Source organism: Pholis gunnellus (genome assembly GCF_910591455.1).
Source record: "Pholis gunnellus genome assembly, chromosome: 8".
Classification (NCBI taxonomy): Eukaryota; Metazoa; Chordata; class Actinopteri; order Perciformes; family Pholidae; genus Pholis; species Pholis gunnellus.
Window position 1 is genome coordinate 9949988 of NC_136534.1, and position 23431 is coordinate 9973418.

Below are 23431 nucleotides of genomic sequence, written 5' to 3' on the forward strand. Positions count from 1 at the left end.
ATGGTGGCGTACTGACAAAAACATGCATTGACAGTTTCACTGGCATGCCTGGTAAGATCATCGTCAGCGCGATGCTAGCACTTTGGCTCAGGGCAACACTGAGCTACAAGTCATGGCAAATAGTTCAGTCTGAGTAAATATTGATAAGAAGTGACATAGAAAACATCAAAACCATTTTGTATCCATTTTTAGTCTATGAAAAGCTTCATAAAATATGAATCACACAATATTTTGTCTTTTCTTCCCACATGACCTATTGCCCTACAGCTACCTTTTACCTCACACATGAATACTTACACTTGCTCTGTTTCACCTGCTCTTTCCTAAGTCTCACCACCGTTACCTCATTACATGTTCACCGCACTCGGCTATCTTTTGTTCATTATGTTACATACAGGTTTCTATCAGATCCCTGTCGACTGTGTCTGCTCATGTGCTTTGTTCATACGTCTGACCTGATCTGAACATTGTTAAACCGTTTTGACTTCTGAGGAAAAGTCTGACATGGTAGTGGCAGAGAGAAGAGTAGGGAAAGGGGGAGGGGAGAGCAAGGAGCTGAGAGAAAACAAGGGTTAAAGATATTGATTGAGGGGTAACCAAACATATTGGTGGGAGATAGAAAACAGATGTGAGTGAGAGAAAGACAGGGAAGGACAAACAGGCAAAAGCAGGGCAGAGCAAGGATGAATAGAGGTGGTTGGCAGGGGAAAAAAAGGCAGAGTGACAGACGGAGGAGAGGAGCAAGGGTAAAGCATCATAACAGCCTTCCAGCCAAGCCAAACAAAAAAATGGATTTGAGGAGCAAAGAAGCCAGAACAACAAGGGAAATGTAATGAAGAGTGAATAACTGGATACTAAATAAATATGTTTATGAAAGAGATTTTGGGTGACACAAGCCAAAGCGAATATATGGGCTGGGAAGCTTGGAAGTGTTTCATCATTTTTCCATCTAAGATGGAAAATATTTCAGTGAACGCTCCACAAACAACACGGGGAACCGTTGTGTGTGCATTTACACTTGAGGTCAGACAATTTAAAACCGGATGGAAAGTGTTTTAATTCCAACAATAATTGGTGAAAAAAAGACTGTTGTTCGCCAAAGTGATTCCACTGCAGCATAGCCAACTTCAAAGATGGTTCTCATCGTATACTGAAATGTAGAATGTACAGTCTGGTGATAAACAGACTTAATCATATGAATAAAAGATCAAAGGGGAAAAGTGCTGATTGAGAGAGAGAGGAGGAGAGAATAAGCAAGCGCTGGCTTTTTGATTCACTCTACCGCGGAGGGGAAAAATGAGTTAAACACCTTTTTTTGAGAGAGGAAAATGTGTTTGGTTGTAAGTGTGGAGGAGAGACTTGTAAATGTGCTGGTGGAATTAAAAATGTGCTGGGGTTATTGAGTGAAAGGTATTTTGACAGTCCACAACATAATCTGGTATTCATGACAGCCTAGGCTAATCACCCTGTCAAATGCCAGACTTACCTACGCTGAATAAAATGTTGCTATGCTTAAAAAGCATATTTACAGCGCTACACACTCAACCTTTTGGGGCAGTAAAGATTGGCAATTTATACATCAACTGTAACCATTTAGCAGAGTTGCTTTCATGTATTTGTTTCTTTTTACCCATATTGCCAAAATTCCCATCCCTGCTGGGGAGAAAATTACACCATTTGCATTCCCTTTAAATAGCGTCTGTGTTTCTTCAGCACAACAATTACATTCTGTTACATCGTGCTTCTTTCAAAGTGACTGGAATAGCTACATTATTTGCACACGTTGTCACTGTCTCACTGCCAATCAGAAGCCAATCACTTTAGACCATCATGTTACAGTATGTAGAGCATGATGTGCTTCTAAAACGAGGCAGATTGCTGGTTATTTTTTTAGAGCTAGCATTACTTTTTGCAGAGCATGGCACAAGGCTGAGGCAAATCAAGTACCCAGCTAAGCAGCTTAGCGAGTCCTCTAACACTTGGTGCTCCCAAGGTGAAATACATATGTCTGTCAGAGCAGCTCACTACATTTCATGTAGGTCAATGACTTACTTACCTGGGGCTCAGGTTCCAACCACTTCCTCTTTCAAGTGACGGTTCAGGGGTATCCTGGTGGTGCTCTGTACGCCACACACTCACCATATTGCTCTTGAGCTTATTCCCTTCCTTGCCTGCATGACATTGCCTTTATCTAACTCATCTTCTCAGCTACTGTGCATTCTCAAATAGGAATGAAAATAATCAATGGCTCAGTTAAATTACACCATAAAAATATGTTTATTTGCCCTCAGCCAGATACAGCGACACTGCATCAGCTCATTTTGAAAATGAATAAGCCTCCTTCCCATATTTTTTCATTAGATGAAATTAAAAGTGAACATATCCATGAGTAACAAATTTATTCACCATGAAATTAAGGTGAAGGGGTCCACAAGTAGGTTAGTATTGGGGCGAGTTGGGAATGTTACGATAAAGATCTTAGAGAAAAAAACATTGATTATTTCACAGTCTGTGCAGGAAGAACACACGGTGCAAGAGTCTTTCTTCTATATACAGTAAGACTTTGAAGCCTCTTACTGCAGGGCTATAAACAGATAATCTTCGGCTGTGCACAATGCTCCTTCTAATGAATAATATAAGGCCAACTTTAATTTATATTTAATTGAGTATTTTGAAAAGGTGGGTTAAAGAAATAGATTAAAAATAAATGATCAAAATAAAAAATAAACTAATTGTGGTCTCAGGGAAAAAGGGACAAATCAGTTTTTCTATGAAACATGAAGCGCAGATTGTCCAGAGGCTACTGTAAGAGCTGAGCAGAGCTGAACATGGGTAGGTTGAGCTGGTGGGTTAGATGACTCACCACTTATATCTACACACAGACATCACTAAATGAATCAATGTTCCCTATCTCATGGAGAATGAGGTAAGAGAGCCTTTTATTTTTGCTGCGTCAGATGTTGGCGAAAGATAAAGATCATAAAATTCCATTGGAATGGAATTAGATACATGTGAGACTTTAGTATTATATACAAGATGAATTCATTAACTAATTATGGAGCTGATTTGCTGTGTGAAGCAAGTTTCTAATATTATGTAATCATATTCATACTCTAATGAAATGAACTTAAGATAACAAATGTTTGCTCAACTCTTTTCAGATGTCGCAAAGCAGATGTGTGATGATTTGATCAGAGGAGAGGGATCAGACTCCCTGATCTAGCATCAGATGTACATACATACCGTACACAACACAAACCTGTTAAATCAAGCTGTGTATAGTTTTCCAATAGATTATGTAGTTAGGTAAACTAAAACAGGGACGTTTTGCAAAGATATCCAACAGGTGGCAGCTAAACATGTTGTGGTGAAATTGCCAAAAGACCAAAAAAGATTGGTGCATCTATTTCTTTTTTTCCTGTAGTATGGGAGTCTTACATCTTACTGCTGTAGGATTCATGTTGCCTCGTACTTACCCCTACCCTGGGGCAGATTGTGCAAAAAAACTTCTAAAATTGCTTTAAATCCATGTTTTTGTATTATAGTTCCCATGGATGCCCAGCAACCATAATTATAAACAGCAATTACTGCCTGAGGTGAATGCACAATTATTTAGCTGTACAAGCATAAAATGTGAAAAGCGGATCCATTTACCCTGTTTTCTCCATATGGCTTTGAACATAAACACCTGTTTGTGTGCTGTTTACTGCATGGGAAATTGCAATTCAAATACATTGTTTAGGATTTAAAGTCTTACATTTGCATTTTACATGTTAGTATTTAGATTACATTTTGACACAGGGTGATTACAGAAAACAGAGTTCCCAGATCTCCGTATAAGAGCGAGCAACCAAACCTAGGGAGTGCAAAGGTTGGGCCCTTTTGGTTCTTACAATACCCGTGAGACCATAAACTGATACTGTTGGCTTCAAATGGAAGGAAAAGAAATAGAGTAAGTGCCGGACAGAGAGACAGAAGGGATATTTTGAGAGAGCAATTACAGCCAGTGGAGGAGAGAGGATATGATTCAGGGAGGAAGGTGAGACAAGTTTTCAGCCTGCTGTGGGAGACATACTTTATCACTCTTTTCCCCTCGGAAGGGAAATTTGCAAAACCACCTTTTGTCTGAGGACATTATTTGCCCCCCCCCCCCCCCCCCCTGGTCTAAGATTAAGCTGACTGCACAGAATCACAATCACAATCAATCGAGGGTATACCGGGTATGCTGCTGGGATTGTTTTTGGTTGTATTGAAATCGAGTGCACATTGATTGTGGAGTGTGATTGAATTCCATTTTAATGTAATATACCCTGATGCTCTGAAATGTGTGCATTTTCATTTTGCCTTTGCCTAAATACCAAATTGCAGCAATCAAGACCTCCCATTGTGATTGCCCTTTAAAATACTAATTAGATTCATTGTGTTTGATGAATAAATACCCGTGTGGAGCTGCATGATGTATTTGTTTTGGATTTCAACTTTGTCTGTGTTTAAGAGGAAACTTCCACGGGAGAGAGGAGAGGCGTAGAAAGAGTTCTTGCAGTCAGTGTCACTGAGGCTCCACTGTTTTCTTCCTCCCACAGTTACATATGAAGAGAGACTAACTTTAAATAGAAGTGAAAATTCATCCATTAAGCAGCTTCAGGAACGCCACTCCCATTGGATCCCATCCACAACCAATGTTGAGCTTGGCCTCTCTAGGCTGCCTCAATTTTGTGCTTTAAGATTCTGTTGTGCTTCCTACAAGATTCCCTTAAATCTCACATAAAAAGTAAGAAGTAGTGTCTGTTTTGTGCCGCCTCGTCTCTTTTGCTCTCCTTTATTTATTTATTGATGCTAATTTGTCTCTATCTAGTTTTGCTCCTGACTGAACTGAACCGCCCCCATCATCCCTTCAAACAAGACATAGCAGAAATGTCATCACGACATCAAATGATAGTGAGAAACTATTTTTCAAAGAAACCAAGATGACGCATTAAAAAGCATTTGAATGCATTTTCTCTTCAACAACAAGGAGTGTTAGAGTTATTGATAATGACAAGTTTTTTCAGGAAAACAGGAGAATTTTTTTTAAATAATCTATACATTGCGTCACATCTTTATTGTTTTTGGACCGAGACGGATGTAAATACATTACTGTGTATAGACAAAAGTCCTTCATATTAATGATGACAATTTATTCTCCAGCTTCACTTGCACTTAATCAACCAGTATGAATTTATTTTAGCGGTAAAATCCCTTTTGTATTTATAAAATACAATCTCTATCTGTGGCAAACCATCTGGGAATGTTTACAAATGAATTCGTATTTGTACAAATTACTTTAAGTGCACATGTAACAATAAATCTAAAGTGAGACAAAAGAAATGTGGGGGCCGTATACGTTTCTAAATAATGTTTTCCACAACTCAAAATGTACACCTCACATTTATTACTGCACCCTCTCTAATACCGCACTACATCGAATAAGTTGTCATATTTTTGCTACGACTGCTACAGTAAAAGCATTTGCAGAAATACATATTACTACAAATAACACCTAAATAAGTACATTTTGGAGAAGAGAAAACCATTTGGGCACTCTTTATAAATAAAGTGCAATTAAAATACCCTGTCTGTATATACAATATTTTAGTATTTTGATTCTTTCCTTATACTTAGTTACTGTGGATTTTGTACATAGTTGATACTCTTACTGTTGATTACTTATTAACTTATTTATATTACTTGTTGCTCTTGATTTTTTTGCTCTGTATCTTGTGTGGACTGTCCACTTTGCTGCTGTGATCCTGTGAATTTCCCCACTGCTGGACTAATAAAGGATTATTTTATCTCATCTTATCTTATCTTTAATTGAGGAGAATATCATGGTCTGTAATAAAATGAAAAATAGACTTGACGCCACGGGGAAGCTCCATTCAAAACCATATGTGTGTGTGTGTGCTGCTGTGAACCAATAACTACTTAAATGTTTTATTGAGTTCTCTTTTGGACAGCTGTGACTGAAGCAGCACGCTTTAATATTGTTGTGGGAAACAGCAGGTTGGGGATGGGTCTGTGTAGTTTATGCAAGAGACTTGATTGAGATTAGATTTCTGCAGGATTGAACTGAGAGCTGCTATTTTAGAGGCAGCAGGCACCTCTTCTGTCTGCAAAGATGTGTTGATGCATGTGGAGATGAACGGAACCAAGATGGGGGAACAGGATTTAAAGATAGGTGTAGGTACCGGCCCGAGGGAGCAAAATGGTGCAGTTAGAACTCGGTCTGATTCCCTGCAGAGGCAAGCTGCCCCCCAGAGAAGGGTTGAAGCGGTGGTGGTGGATCCAGCAGCTGGGGCTGCCGTATATAGCCGGTGCATTTCTGATGTTACAATATATAATGCAAGACCGGCAGTCTGGATTCCTAAATGAGCAGGGTTAATCAGGGAGTGAGTGGAGTTTTCTTTTAGTGTGTTACCCATGAAAACACATTGTGTGTACCCATGGGCTCTAACAAATGTGTTGAAACCATTTCCTTCCTCAGAAAACACAGGCAAAGCAGATTTTTTGAAGGATTTTAAGTTCAGTATTGTTTGCATCCATGTTTAGCTCGTCTTCTTTTTCGCCCTGCATCTTGGGTGAAATGGTGTGAAGCCATTGGCAGGACTGTGTCACGAGTCACCAATGTGTGCGTGTGATATAAATCAAACAGGCACTTGTCGAAAAATCTCCATAGCGCTCCTTGTGGTCAAAAGGTCCTCCTTTAAGAAAATAAAATGCTGTCATGTAACTCCTACGAATCCAAAAATAAATATGTTAAGTAACCAATGACTTCACAACATAAACACTAATTCTGTCTTCAACAACCATACAGTCAGATTCCCTAAAATGCAGACACATTTCTAACTAACTGAATGCTTTTTCACAGGAGACATTTTCCCTTATCATTGTAGGAAAAGTACAAGTGTCACTAAGCTCATTATCAGTGAATCTGTTCAAGTGTCACAGAAAGTGTGACAGTGAGCCAGCATTGAATATTCTACTAGTATTACACATTTGATTTGATTTAATGTTATCATGCTGTTAGCTATTCAGCGTATAAAGAGTGTGTATAATGTCTAATAGGCTGAAGTCAGGCTACCTGAGACGTTAGCTATGCCTTCTCTACTAAGCAAACGTTACTCAGTTAAGTGTCTAGATATTTACTGTCCTTGTATATCCAGCTTCTGGTCCTGCTTTTTCGTCTTTTTAACGTTATTGCCTCCATCCGTTCACCTCCACTGACTTTCATCAGACAGTTAACATGAATATCTATCATTGGAGTGCCTTCATCTAATATCTAAATACAAATATAAAAAGTTGTTTATTAATTCAATTAGCACAAAAACAGAAACACTTGGCTTGAATAACCGAACACCATCGGCATATTGTGCTTCTTTATGTATGAATGTAGAGAGCCATGTGTTAATCTTTCTTTGATCACAATCAGTCATGCAGGGGAATGAGGGAACAGCATTTAAGGCAGCAGAGGGGGCGGACTAATGCTCTTCATGAAAATATAGGTTGGATACACACACGCAGATAAACACACATTCATACGCATGGCCATGCTGTCTCTTTCTTTCTCTTTTCCCTTCTTCTCCTCTCCTCAGAGCTCGATAACAGAAGGCGGCTTATTGAACAAAGCTCTGGGGCGGGAACACATTCCATTATTTCAAAATGAAACAAGTCTCATTTTTCTCTTTCCTCTCTCTTGTCGCCTTTTTCTCTCTTTTTCAGTCTCCACCCATACTCCAGTTCTCAAGTCTCTCTCTCTATTTATACCTCTCTTTCATATCCCCCACATTTGTATGTAGTTCTCTCTTTCTACTCTCTCTTCCTTCCTCTTCCCTTCTCCTGTCTCCTCTGTCTGTGGACCATACAGGTAATTCCTTCTGCATCCTCCTCTGGGCAAACGAGATGACCCACTGCTTCCTAATTACCTCTGCACTCTCCCATTCTTCTGCCATTATTCTATTAGTATCTACTACATAATAATCATCAGGGTGGAAATTGGATGTAATAGCTTAGAGCAGAATGTGGTATGAACAACGACGCAGGACACAATTAAATGGCTTTGGTTTTCCAAAGTAATTCAGTCAAGTTCGTGCTAAATAGATCGGCTCGAATGGAATAATTATTAATGTTGTTCACAACAAGTGTAGGTAATTTTCTATAATGTAGTTCTACATCATAATAACTTCTGCTTTGTATGTAAACAGTGATGAAGGAGGTTTCTTATAATAAAGGAAAGGGGGCTATGTGTCCTTTTCTTCACCATCTGTGTACTTGTTGAGTTTGTTGTTCACAACAGATTTGAATTCATCATTCTTTCAATGTGTTTTGGCCCATGAGTGCAAACGTGTAAGTATAATTTGCTAATAACCACTTGCACATGGTTTAATGATCAAAACTGATAAATAGATTTTCAGTCAAATTGTTCTGTTCTTCACAACTTCCAAACATTCTTTCATCATTTGAGCATTCGCATGCAAACCGATCCATTCAATTGGTCATGTTTGACCAGTATTGCTCAAACAATACAAAACAACTTTCTTTGTTTTGGTTGAGGAACTACCTATAGAGTTGTGATGTTGCATGAAACAGTTGTAACAATTGAACTTAGAGTTTTGAGAATATTAAGACGGTTTAAAAAAAATATAAACAAAATAATTGTATTCCCATTCGAGAATTGAGCCAAAGTGAATGAGAACGTAACATCTTTTTAATATGTTTTGACAAAAGATCTTAGCACAAGATCCTCTAAGTAAAAGATGTCTTCAGCCGCATATCATTGCCTTCAGAAAAAGATGTGATTTTGTTACCACATTGACCTAAGTATTCCATTTAAAAAGTCTGTTCAAAGATCTCTGGTGGTCTCTGGAGTCAGATGTTGATCTCTCTCTGGCTGTCCAATGACAGGTCAATAAGTTTGATGGCTCCCCAGTCAATGACCTGATGTTCATATACAACTGCTATGGTTTGTTTCTGGTGTTCATTCCGTAAGTATTCAGTATACATATATATGTTTCATTTATATATATTTATTATTGTTATTTTATTATTTAAATATGAATATATTTATCTGTGTTTTGTCTTTACGGTGATTTTTAAAAAAGCATGTAATCTTTGCCTACTCTCTACAAAACCATAGAAACAAACTTTCCTCTCCCTCGGAGCACCATTCACTCTTTGAGGGAGTATTTTCTCCAAAGTGCCCTGGAGAATGTCAAGTGTATAAGAATATGTAAAATGCAGACTTGAACCCATAACGCTTCCTGTGGCTACATTTACATGCATGGAGCAACACAGTTATCAGCCGTATTCTGGTTGACATCTTGTTCGGGTTAAGCTGTGCACCTGCACTTTTGATAAACTGTCCCTCTCGTCATGAATAAACCAGTTCTAGAATATTAATGTACAATGGTGGGGACTGTCAAAGATAAATACTCTCTCTGTTATTTCACTGACATTAACTCTTATACAGATTCTTATACAAATACTAAGAACAAAAGCAACTTAGTTTGTTTTGTTGATATCAAAATATAAACAGAACCATGTTGGATCTTAGGGTTTGCACAGATGGCAAAATCCAAAAGCACAAGATTTACATTTAGTAGCACTCTGTGCCAGGCATCTGTGCTTCTCAGAATCAGACTCTGAGTTTATACTATTTAATTGGGTCGTTCCTGTGTTAAGCCAACTGCAGGCAGTTCTGTGTACACGTAAATATAGTAATTGTTGTTATCATACTGCTTTTAGCTATTCTTGCATTATTCTTCAAATTGTAGCATTTGCGTAGTTTTTTGGGACATGTGTCTCATGCTGGCTGTCATTTTATTATGGCCACCGTGATAAGAATAAAATAAAGATTTTAATAGCAAAGTAAGCAAAGCTATACGATCGAATATCAAATACACACAATCTGATATACAAAGACAAAACGCTGGCAACTGGCATGTGAAAGTGAGTGCTGAAGGCTGCAGTGAGGTTCTCATCCACAAACAGGACCTACCATACTGCCTGGTGTTTGCCCACACACACATTGCCTTCACCCATGAGGCTCTGGGTGGCCTGAAGCACACAGCATCATTCTCATTAGCATTACAAAGGCCCACATGCACAGAGGTCTCTTCCTGCCGAAACCCCGAATATAATTCATCACAGTCTGCATTTATTGGCACAGTTATTTGGCAGACTGTGGCGCCAAATAATGTAATGCAACTTAAAAGGCGACAGCAAGTGAGATAGGACTGACGTTTTCATACAGTAAATGGTTACAATGTCACTGTTCAACAGAAATGTTGTTGCGGTAATGTGCCAAGGAAATTTGAAAAACAGATTTCCAAAAAACACCATTGAACACAACTTTTGTTGCCAGGTGTGAAGACAGTGAGGGAGCATATTTGTGTTGCTACTCTACTGTTATGGTTTGGAATGAGATTTGCAGGGATACAAATTAATCTCCACACCCATGGGTGATAAATCTAAGCCATGGAAGGTGAATCCAAACAGTAAGGCCCAATTTATTTCAATTACAGTAGAGCTGCTCACCCAGCATACACTGAAAAAAATCCTCAAACTTTTGAACACACTTGCTATCATGAGTACCTACAAGATCACATTCACTTTCTCTGTGCAGACCAGCTGTCTGCATATCTTGATGCAGATTATAAATTGGCTTCATTGGATTGAACAATACAATGCTTGTAATTCAATTTAGATAATTATACCTAAATAGTATTGAACTAAATACAATACATTTCATCAATAGTAACTAACATTTACATGCTTTGCACATTCAGGACAGATGTGTTAGTTCACAGTGATATTTTGGGTGTTGTGCTCTAGGAAAGGTTGAATGAGTCTAAAATGGAGCTAAAGCTGAACCAGACGGTGCATGTCTGATGAATCTTTGCAATTTCACTGCAGGCAACAAAATTGACACAACGTCCACAGTAACAACGGTGAAATGATACTTCAATATATAACATACTTTTTAAAAAATGATTACATGGTATATTTCAATACCTTTAGATTAGAATATAAAGTTAGAAGCATCAAAAAAAATCTCCATGCTACAGTAATCTGTTTATCTTGACCATAGCTATAAGAAATTGATATTGACTTCCCTTAATCCCGTGTCAAGGCTCTACTCTACAGTCGCTACGCCACTGGATGCTGGTAGAATAAGTTTAATGGAGACCTTCAAACTGCAATTTGTTAAGTCCATGCTGTCCATGCACTCGGAGATCCTCATTATATATGGGAGGAATTTGTCCAGCAGCAGCACTTTTCCTGTCTTACTGAATGTGATACCTGGAGAAGGCCATGATACGATAAACATCAAGCCTGGTTGCACACGCAAATAGAAACTCACCCGGACTCGCATTCACACAACCACAAGGAAACACACTCCCCTGTGTGTCATTCACACAAAATATTTCATTTTTCAATGTCATCTTTTGTAATTATTTAATGTTGTCCTGATTTATTCTTTAGAAGTACCGCTATTTTAAATTTAATGAAAATGGTGCCATTATGGTTGCAGCTTCCTAAATCAGGAGGTGAATTGATGTTATTTGGCAGGTTATTTGAGTGAATAACCAAATTCATGTGAAATATGAACAATGAATACAATACACTGAATCTGGACTCATTACCTGAGTATTTCTAAAACCCTGCCTACAACCCTGTTACTAACATGCTGAATGATTAAAGGGAAACAAATGAATGAATTAATTAGTTTGACAAGAACCATATACTGTACCGACACCGGAGGAGAGCTGAGGAGAACACCGGGGGAAAAGAAGTTGAAAGAGGTGTGAAAAAGAAATGGGAGTGAGAGTGAGAGGAAGACGGACAGAGAGGGAATGTGCAAAGAAGAGAAAGTGTGCACCAGAGAGAGAGAGAGAGAGAGAGAGAGAGAGAAAGACAGGCAGAGACAGAACGATAGAAAGTGGAGAAGTGAGAGCAAGCCTGTGGGAGAAGAAGCACCGGCAGAATTTCAAGTCGTGCTTATGGCATTGCTCTCACACCTTGACCTCTACTGTTCTTGCCTGGGAATAGCTCAAGGCCTGCCAGACACTGTTCAGGGCTGTTGTAATTCACTTTGGAACTGGGAGATAAAAAGCAAAGACAAATCCAATGGAAAATTCCACTTGTTGGTCTTTTATTTTATTTGTAGTCACAGTGGAGCAGATGAAAACACAGTCGCGTCCACAGTTGATAGAAAATGGACAAACGTTTCCTCCTGTGGTATTTTTACTGCAGCACTGACAAGAAGGCAGGAGGGATATGCTCATAAATGGACATTTTCCTCCCACTTTAACTCGTTGAAAGAAGCATTACGCACACCTACCAGCACGCAGACAACACTCAGCAAACTATTAATAGATATTTCTCCTCTTTGTGTTCGAGAGGAACCAGCACATATTCGGTGAGCCGCTGTCTAAAACAGCCCCTCTCTACCTGAGCTGGCAGGAGCAGATGCCTCATTGTACACAGAGAATCGGTGAAATAAATCTCCTCTGTAAATAGCTCCCACACTCTGAGAGACAGATTATTGCTCAGATCAAAAGAGGACCGTCTTGCGAGTGAAACAACAGCACCTCAAATATGCTCGTTAGTCTCAGGCAGTTAAACTGAACATAGCATTTGCACAGTATAGCTCAGAACGATGGATAAAGGCTTTGCATCGGCGCTGAACAAACACAGAACATGGCGGCCTTTTGATAAAGAAAAGTGACAAACAAGAAAGCTGTACTTGTTGTAAATTTAAGTTATTTTGTTTGACTGTTGTCAAGCTGTAAAGTATCATGATGGGCTGACAAACATGCTTCTACAACTGTGAAATAAATAAGGGCCAATTAAAAAGAAATACAATTAGGTTGTTGGAAGCTTCAAACACCTGCCGTGGTTTAGTGATGGATCACTTTGGTTTGAGTGGGCATAAACAAAGTGATTCTTTTCTGAAATAACTGCTGCAGTGATTTTGAGAGAGATCATTATGAGAGAGAGAACACGCTTCTGGCAATCCTCTATTTTATTCCTCTGCCAGTGCTCACATAGCAAGCTAGCTCGTACGACAAAACACATCATGCCTGCAATTTCTGTCGCCTGCATGGTTTTTAAACTGTTGAGGCAACACAAACACACACACACACACACACACACACACACACACACACACACACACACACACACACACACACACACACACACACACACATTAAAAAGTTAATAAGCTGAACCAATCCACCATTACTGAGTCCCATTCTACTAACGATATTCTGATGAGTTCCTCTCTCTTATTGCACCTATTTTTGTTTTAAGACAAATATGCTGAAGTTCTGAATTAATGATGCTCTGCACTGCCTGCAACCCAAGAGAAAAGGTAAACAATAGTGTTTTCACTGACTTAATAATATAGGCTACAGTTTATATGCAAAAACAAATCATTTGCAATTTTTAAAAATACATTAAGGAACTCATCTGACAATCTAATTTGAATAATGCGGCCAAATGTCTTTTCATTGCTATAATGGCTCTCATTTACATTGCAGCGAGATCCTGGATTCCTGTGCTGTCTGCCTCCGCAGCCCAACTGAAGAAGCCAAACACTGGATGATTTTGGCAGATAACCACCCGTCTCGCTCAGCTTCAGGGTACAGAAGACTGAGAATTAACAACACCGTAATAGTTGATGATTTATAGAAGCAAACACAATAACACTATGGAAGAATGGAGCTTGGGTTATTAGCAGAAGAGTAATTAATGTGATCTAAATGTGACTAAGCTATAGGAAGGCAGGCACATGATGTGCCACCACTCCGCCGTGAAATGACAAAGAATGTGTGTGTGGGGGGGGGCATAACGATGACCTCCGAGTGAGCACTCATTAACAATAATTGGAATGAAGTGGACAGAGAAGAGTTGTGAAAAGCTGGGCGCCATCTAATGAATCATCTACTTGAGAGGCTGCAAAGTACCTGCTCATATATAACTCACTGATGTGAATTTCCACTGGCTTCTTACGAGATTGAAATACATTGGGTTCATCTCATCGCACGATGCTCTCTACTTTTCTCACTAATGTGCTTTTTACTCCTATTCTGGTATTTTGTTCATGGGTTGTACATCATTTTGTTCCACAAAAGATCTTTTTCAAGACGGAAAAAACCTATCCAGGCTAATGTGCTTGCTACTTTGCTTGCTGTCAGCTGCTAATGTTACAGTTCACACAGTTTCGTGTTTGTCCCAGCATATCCTGTTCATCTTTTGAGCAGCAGTTTTTTCTCTGACCGAGGACGGTCAAATAAAAGTGGATGGTGCATCATAACTTATGAGTGACGATAGCTTCCTCCATTTTGGACTCTCTAGTTCTCCATTTCCTCAAAGGTCAACACTGTCAATATGAAAATGAACGTTTGCCATTTTCAATGCCGGTGTGACCCGGCCTCTACATCCAAAGAAGATTTGCTATCTTTCAACACAGTAAAGAGATGTTGTATATTTCCTTGAAATACAGCTACCGCATTTTAATAAGGTACCCTTTATAATGGTTTATACAGTGAGTAATAACCCGTGGATCTAATTATAAATAGATGAGTTACAAAGCAATATTAAGAACAAATCTGGGGTTGCCAGGTTGTGAAAACACTTTTGTTTAAAATGTTGGTACTTCAGTGAGGAAGGCTAAATAAGTTGTTTATTGAAAGCCTACATGTTGGCCCACATCTTCTGCAGCCTTTTTCTGAAAGGTAAGCGTTCAAATGGTCCAGTCAGTCAAAATCGGCCAAATCTGGCAACCCAAGTATTGTTTACATTAATGGACTGTAACTTATTTACACATCTTAACTAAATATGAATTTACCATTGATAAAATACTGTCTTCATACCGATCTTTACCAGTTATTCCCACTATATCCAAGAAAGGCACAGCTCAGTCGGTGCACTGCCTCAAACTGATTACGATGACCCTTAAACATCTGACCCACCACAACAAGCCGTGGCTGGCAGGGCGTCGGGCCCCGACCCGAGCAAACATGTGACTACTGGTGCATACCTCCATCTTTGCGACAGCACCATTCATGACAGGCCGACTCCATCTTCCAATAAGGTGCAATCAGCCCCTATCTCAATCCTGTCCGACTGTCTGTGGAGTCTCATCATTGTGTCAATGGACTGTGCTGTTCCCACATGATTACAGGTGCGACCTTAGCAATCTCTTCCCAAGTATGAGGCAGTTATCGACTTTCCTCATCCAAAACATAATTGCATGATTCAGCGATGTCCTCAAGAGCAAAAGCAGTGAGCTGTGTGGCAATGAATATTTTCGTGGTCCCCTCGGTGCGAGCATGATGGTCTCACAGCGGGATGGTGTCATCACCGAACTAAAGCATTTGATTAAACCCAGAGTACGTCCAATTTGCTATTGACTCCACTCACTTAAAGCACAAACAACGTCGGGGTATCTAAGCATAACATGATTCTGACTGAGTGGTAGGGATCAGAAACATTGTGAAATATGAAATCCGGTGAAATCGATCACATCATCACAGGCCAGCATTTTCAAGCATGTGTATGAAAATGCCATCAGGTCAATATCCTTTAAGTGTTTAAGGCTACATCTCATGACTGATGTTGTTGACATTTGGACATATTTTCTCTTGCAAAGGGACTTATTATTAATGCTATTCAAGAAACTCTCAACTGCTGTGTGCTGCACCCACGACGTGGGCACAACTCGACAGTTTTTTTTTTTTAGAACTCACAAATATCTCAAACACAACAACAACAAGGCCAGAGGAATATTAAGTTAATTTCTGGTCACTGTGTGCAGACCTAACACCTCTGCACTTAAAGCAAGGTTTATCAAGTTTGACATTGCTTAAGGCGGTGCTTTCAGAGGAAGATTTCATGCTCCAAAACTCACATATCCATGAGCATAAAATAACATTGGAATGGATGTATTCATACACGCAGTATTTGAATTATTGAAAATCACGTTTCCTGCCAATGTCTGTGCCCTCTTCGTGGATGTCAAGTTGGTGTATATGAGTTCAAGTGCTTGTGCACTGCAACCTTTCACATGTAAATTACAGCCCTGCGAGAAGTTGTATGAAAAGGAACAAAGGGTCTGTTTATTATTCACCAAGCTCCTGCGTGCTGCGTGCTATCGTGACAATAGTCGGACGACAGTAAGCTGCCACAGTGTTAAGAGCAACAATGCCAGCTGACAAATGTTTCATCCAACACTGCACCAAAGAAAGACAAACTTGTTTAAAGACATTGTTAACCTAGAGCCATGCAATCACAGTCGACAGCTCTTTTAAAGCACGATATGCTAATATATTCCTGTGGCATAGGGTGAGTAAAAGGTAGGGAATATGCCCAGTGCTGCTGGTGTCTTGTGGTGATCAAAGCCTTGCACAGACAAGGAGCGACGCTCCCCTGTGGGCCAAGTAAATTCACCATTACTGGCCGTGCATATGCAATCAGTCCAAGCCAGTCCCACTAAGAGCCTTTCATCAAGCATTTTATGGGACAAATGTCTGTGCACCCAGGCCTGGGCTGACTCTGATGAATGGTGGAGAAAAGTTTCTCTTTTCTTGTGTAGTCTTCGTTTTAGAATGAAATGAGAGAAAGTAGAGATTTGTCCTGTGGCTCATTTTGCTCCGAGGTTCAGTAATGTCCTGTGCATTACAGGAAGCATTATAATGATGAAGAGACATTTTTCTACATTGCTCCACATTAGGGAAAAGCCATTAGCAGGAGCTCCAAAGACATGTTAGTCATTACAATTGATCTCTAACCAAGCTAGTCACAGGCAATAGTGGTTTGAAATAATGGTGTCACTCAGAATGACATTATTTTCTATATAGTACCTGAGGTGGCCAGACACAAAAACTGAGGATTAGCATTGGATAATGTTGAGGCTGAAGTTTCTGGAGGAATCGCAAGGCCGCTGCCGTGTTTACTTCTTACTGCGCAGGCGCATCAAAAAGTAACTTGATCCGGCCCAAATTCAAAACAGTATTTAATTAAACGATGACAACTGGAAACTGATGATGACAATTACAATCTAAAATACACTATCGATAGTATGCTTCTCGAGAGCAGAGACCACGTGCAAACTCCACTCACAGGTCCGACATGGCCGGGTTGCTGAAAAACGGAACTATGCCGTGGCCTCCCGCACGCTCTCTCAAACATTCCTTTTATGTCCTTTAATGGTCGGAAAGCGTCCGAAACCTGTCGCAAAACACAAAGGCCGTCTTCTGGGGTCAGCGATTGGCTTCCCATCGCTCTGACCCCGCCTTCATCGATCCGCTGGTCATCTCTGTGGCTGGGCTCCTTCTGTCGTCACCTCTATCCTGCCCTCTGTCCTGCGGCCGCATGGTCTTTCCCAGGAGTCCTCTCCTGTTGTCTTACGGCAGTCTCTGCTTCTCATCAGTTGTCTCAGCTTCTCCTCACCTGTCTCTGAACAGCCTCGCCTTGAATAATCCCTAACTTTCCCTGAAGACTATTCTTCACAGTGTTTAAGTCCTCCAGTGATTATGCTTTCATGATTTCAATACATTCAATGTGTCAATATACTGTAACATTTAGTATCCTTCATGTAAACATATTACAAACATATAATTCATTCTTTAGTAAATATATTGTGACTTTTTAACATATTTTACCTTTTATTATTGTGACACTTCTATTCACCACTAAGGGTGCTATGAATTCTACTCCTAATACTTTTTAATACTGCAATTCTCCACAATAATAACAGCAGTGGACAGGCTGGACTAGAATAACAAAAGTAAAAAAGAAAAGACAATTATGAACGTGAAAATGATAGACAACGGGAAACAAATCTGATATCATGCAACCAATAAAAGTGAGAGTGAATAAGTGGAATCAAACAAGCTTCAACTGGAGACCACAGTTTCTTATGGACCACAGTTAGGGCACATTTTTTGGAAAAGCAGCTGTAGGTGGTAGAATGTGTTGAAGCTGCAATTTGGATGAATTCGACCATTTCTACAGATATTTGTGACTCACTCTCGTCAGGCCGGGCACACTGAAGTGGAAGGGAGAGAAGTGAAGTGCCTGTTTCTATGTGCTGTAAGAGCAGGTTACAGAGAAGAATTCTGCAGAATGGTTGAGGTTTCCAAAAGGACAGAAATTCAAAATGATTTCTTTGTGTAAATGACTACGACCCAACGAGGTGACGTCTACTGCTGAAAGAATGCCACTTGATAACGAGCAACCGGTGGAAGTTGACATCAGAAGAGTGGTAACCAGCATCTAACCTTTCTATGGCAGCGTTTTTTTTGCACTTTCACACAGGAAATCACCATCGTGCAGCATGTATAGTGAGATTATTCAGCGTTGGAACAGAGACGGAAGCCAAAGGAACGATTGAGCATGCAGTGCTTTGAGCCATCAACAGAGCCTTGCCCATCTTCTCAGTCATGGTCGTGTTTGTTTATGGAAATTATAATTATGACTCAAACTTACTGTGGCAATACTTCATCACGGTTCAAGTGTTACACAGTCAAGATTTGTGTTCACCGAGAACGATGAGGGAATTTCTAAAACAAAAGGGCCGAGGACGTGTCAGGGTTATTGATTTGGAGGGGGAAAGAGACAGCGACACGTAATTACAAGTCATGGACCACACTTCCATACCTTGGCCTTTATGTTGCTACCTACTCGTCTTGAAATTGTCCTCAGCCTTAAGTTCATGCTGTTATTTGCCAGTCCCAGTCTGTATTGCAGTGTCCCTGGTGGTGCAGTGCTACACGGTGCCAAAGACAATTTGAGGGAAGGAAGAAAGGCGAGTAACCAAACAGAGGCACGCTTCACCTGAGTTACTCTTTGTCTGTTCAAGTGCAAGCTAAGTGACTTCTTCGGGGGGAGCTGGGTGTCATATTTAAGTACGTCAGCCCAGTTTTTTCAAGTTTATTCATCATATTTGTTTGTGGTTGCATAGCAGCGATTGAGGACATTTTACCGGGACATTGTATGCCAGGAAATGACGTAATTGCAGACACAAAATACCAGATATAGAGCTACCCAGAGTGCTGACATTCACTCCACAGTGAGCAGCCTAAATACGCAGGTTAGGAGCACAGTAACCCAAATTTGTTGTTGTTTGGAACACACGCACACAAACTTACACATGCATAATCATTCACACATGCACACACACACGCACCTATGCACAGCACTTTCATCAAAGTGTCATTACTAGTTAGACCTATTCTAACCTTTTATATTATGCAAAGTTTGAATGAAATATTTAAAAAGGAAAGTGGAGGATAATGTGGAGTGTTTATCCAACGGGGGAGAGAGGCACCACTCTTGCTCTTTTCACTTGGTCCACCTTCTGTTGAGAGAGGCTTTGCAATTTGTGCAGAGGCAAAAGTAGTGAAGCAGAGAACCCCAAAATCTCACAGCACGCCCTCATGAGATCATGATGGATGGGTGGATGTACTAAAGCATTCAGGTAAAATGGAACACATGGTGTCCCATGGTGTGACTTGTTGCTTCTGGTGCGACACTCTGAAAGGCTACTTCTTTTTAGCAGAAGTTCTAAAAGAACACTACTTTCTACAGAAAGCACCATGCAAAGTAAATATATCTATCTATCTATATATATATATAGATAGATAGATAGATAGATAGATAGATAGATACAGTAGCAGAAGGTATGAAATGATGGAAGATGGGTTTCAGATCTTCCTGGATTCAGTAGAAAGTCAGAAGGTAAACTGCTTCATCTCAAAATCAGACATAGACTCAAGGAATAACACAACAATTCTCTAGAGATGATGGAGAGACAAGAAGACAGCAAGCAAAGGGAGCAGAGAGAGATGCTCTAAATTTAACAGCCAAACAATGTCAGCAGGTGTTTTCTGCTGTGTGTGCTCTGAATGTGCTGTTGATAGATAGATAGATAGATAGAGAGAGAGATAGAGAGAGAGATAGATAGATAGATAGAAAGAATTCAATTACTATTGATTGTACAAGTATATGTCAGACTGCAGCTCTGACATAAAATTAATGCAAAAATAATACCACATTTTCTTAATAATTTGGCCTCTAAAAAGGTCAAAGTCAGTGTGCAACAATGGTCTTTTGTGGTCCAAACCCAGAACGAATTATCTTTTTGCCAACATCTTAATTGGTTGGTGGCACACTAAAGCTTCAGGGTACCACACAGGCTTCAACTACACAAAGTAAAAGGTGTGGGCAGAAGGGAGAATTGCTCCTGCCCACAGCTAACATTTTGAAAAAAGACACTCAGTTATCTAAAACAAAAGACAGACAAGGACCCTCATGAATATTGTTTTTTTGTTTAAACACTACTACGCTATAATTTCCCTCTAATGCAAAAACCGGACTGCTGCTGTTTACAGATGTGACCACATGAACATTATTGAAATCAAGTTCAGATCACTGGTGATTTGTGCATTTCATAATTGAAAGGAAACATCAAATTGTTATTATAGCCCTCTCACTGGATGGTCATTTTCCATACTGCTCTGTCTTCTTTTGCACCATTTACTATAATAGTGTGGAAAACATTATTCTGAGTGGGTATTGCCTTTGGTGTGGTTGCCCTTTAGAATAACATAACAAGCAGCGTGTGAGTGATGATTTCTAATGTTGTTATTTTGATGCTATTTAGCAGTCTTATTTTTATCAATAATAATCAAAAACCTGACCCCAAAAGCCTTATCTGACTCAACTAGAGTCTTGTGGTGCCTCTAAACTGTGATGAGGGAAGGCGGCTGATAATCATTGATCTTTAGTCAAAAATCACCTGAAACAAATGTTTTAAATGAACTTTTTTAAGAGTAACATCTCTCCCAGCCCGTTGGCATTTGGTGGGTTATGCTTTCGTTTTGGGTTTTTATACATGTATCCCTGAGAGTCTGCACAGAATTGTTGGTAAGATAGAACCTTGGTCTCTATGAAAGATTCATGAAGGAAAAGAACAAAAACACTGCAGAAGTTTTGGATTGAAAATAAGAAAACACACACACACACACCCCCTCAAAACCACTCAGTGGTTTCATCATTTGTCTTGGATTTTAGTTTTTACATTTCTTCCTTCAACAAGCTAAACTTATATGAACAAAGAGTGATGACTGATGGTAAGAAACGAAAATCAAAAGGCTATGGGTGTGATATTTCGTTGCTTATTGGGTAATATGCTGATATATCACAGTCATTAGCCTGAAATGTAATGCAAAGCGCAGCTCATCAGTGCTTTTCCCCACAGCCCAAAACCTCTGCTCTGTCCAATATACCTGGACTGATAAGAACAGTGGATCTCTATTATCCTGAGTATCTATTTCCCTGAGGAGCTATTACAGTCGTTAGCCTTATCTTATCTTTAAACAAGGGGAACTAAATGGCGCTCCCTCCAGCCCCATTCAACCTGAGAGGAGGAAACCTCAGCTCTGTGCTGAGGCGACTTCATTCACCAGAGACGGGGCTGGTGTCACGGAGCCTGGGGCACCCGGCCTGTCTGGCCCACTGTGGTTTGAGAAAAGCGATGACTTTCAGTATAGTGGATTGGGGCTGAGTCATAATGGGCAGCGCAGCAGAAGGATTACAAGGGAACACAGGGCTTAGCTACGTCTTTCTCTGGGCATAATGAAATGCATCCACCTACCAGCCTAATTACCACTGACTCCGGCTGTGGAGTCACACTTCCTGTCATACAGTAGCAGTCCACCGCAGTGTGGATCATGTCTCAATTCTGTCCCAACATGTGTACATTTGTCATTTTACTACAATACATACTATCTATTTGTTCAGCCTTGATTGCAATTGTAAAGTGATGCTTCTAATTAAAACGTACAGCAGTATTGCACTTCCATTTAGTTGTGTGACAGATTGACAAAAGAATAGTTTAGTGTCTGTATGCCCCTAGTACACCTCCCGAAATGAAAATGAATAGTTAATTTCATTAGACCTTCTGTCAGTGGCTAAACCCATGTCTTCAAAATAAACAAACTCAAACGCAGTTAGTAAAAAAGGCTTTCCATTAAAAAAAAAGGCACAAGCTGAAATTGTAATGTCACTTGAGTCATTTTCTCAGACTTGACAAAACTCCTCCGCTACACAGACATTTCCACAGGCGGTGTAGTACTTCCCATGTCCAGTAAATTGACTTTGATGAAGTGGGAGAGAGCCCCATTGGTTTCATTTGTTGGCCACATGGGGGCAGCAAAACAGCCTGTAAGCACAACTATATACATACACCTGCTGGTGCTATCCTTTTAGCTCTGTTTTGGTCTCCACCAGCTCCTCAGGAGAATTATGTGGCTTTTAAGCCGCTAAATGCTCCGCTAGCTTCACCGGCTAACTGTGTCGGTCTGGCAGGTAGCATAAACTGGGTTTATCAGAGCGTTATCACTGAAAACAGCCGCGTGTTGCCGATTTTGAGGAAGTTCTCAATTCATGGGTTCTTTACAGTAATTCAGTCCACTCAGGCTTGCCCAAACTACATTTTTTGGTCGAATGAAATGTTAAACACAGAGAAAGCAACATCTGTATGAATACCTGCCATTAAACACAAAACAGAAGAAAAAAAGAAATCAAAGGGAAATTTATTCCAAAGCACATTAATTCCAAACAAGAAGCTCAAGGTCAAGTTCAAATCATGTTTGAGTTGCAGCCTGTTAAACTCTTGTGTTCACTCACTCCCTCAGTACCTTGCCAGGGTAGGATGGCATAGTGCCACAGGGTACGAACAAACCCTCAGGCCATCGTCTGTAGCCCCCTCAGTGCTGTCAGAGGTGGCCCCTGTGTCTAGTTAATCTAAAGTAATGAGATGTCAGAGGCTTGAAATTTAGTGGGAAATGGTGGCGTTATAAAGGAGTTACAGTGCTCTCTGCAGTTACTAACAGAAAGAGACAGGGACTATTACAGATGTGTTAAACCAGTATGAAAGCAAAATACAAGCAGTAATCATGGCATTGGTGACTTGTAAGTGAATTATATTCTCCTTTCAACGTGCAAGTGGGAAATTTATTTGAATAATCCCACATCAACACTTATCCCCCCCCAACAAAAATGAAACAATCCTTATTTTCTATCGCCTCTGACTCATCTGGACCCGTGAATACATTTTGTGTTGGTGTAGAAATGGCACACAGCTATACATTTGGCAACGCGCTCATCTTGTTAGGATGTTTCTATGCCACCATCTTCATCTTTGCTAATCCCAGCATTAGCAACACCTTTAGCCACTAAACCAATCCACCGGTCACGGCGGTATGCATTGCTAAATCGCGTCGGCACAATTAACTCCTGCACTCTGACACAGACTCACGCATTTGCACACATGCCCACACACAAGCGGTGAGCGGCCGATGTGATAGACAAACATCAAAGA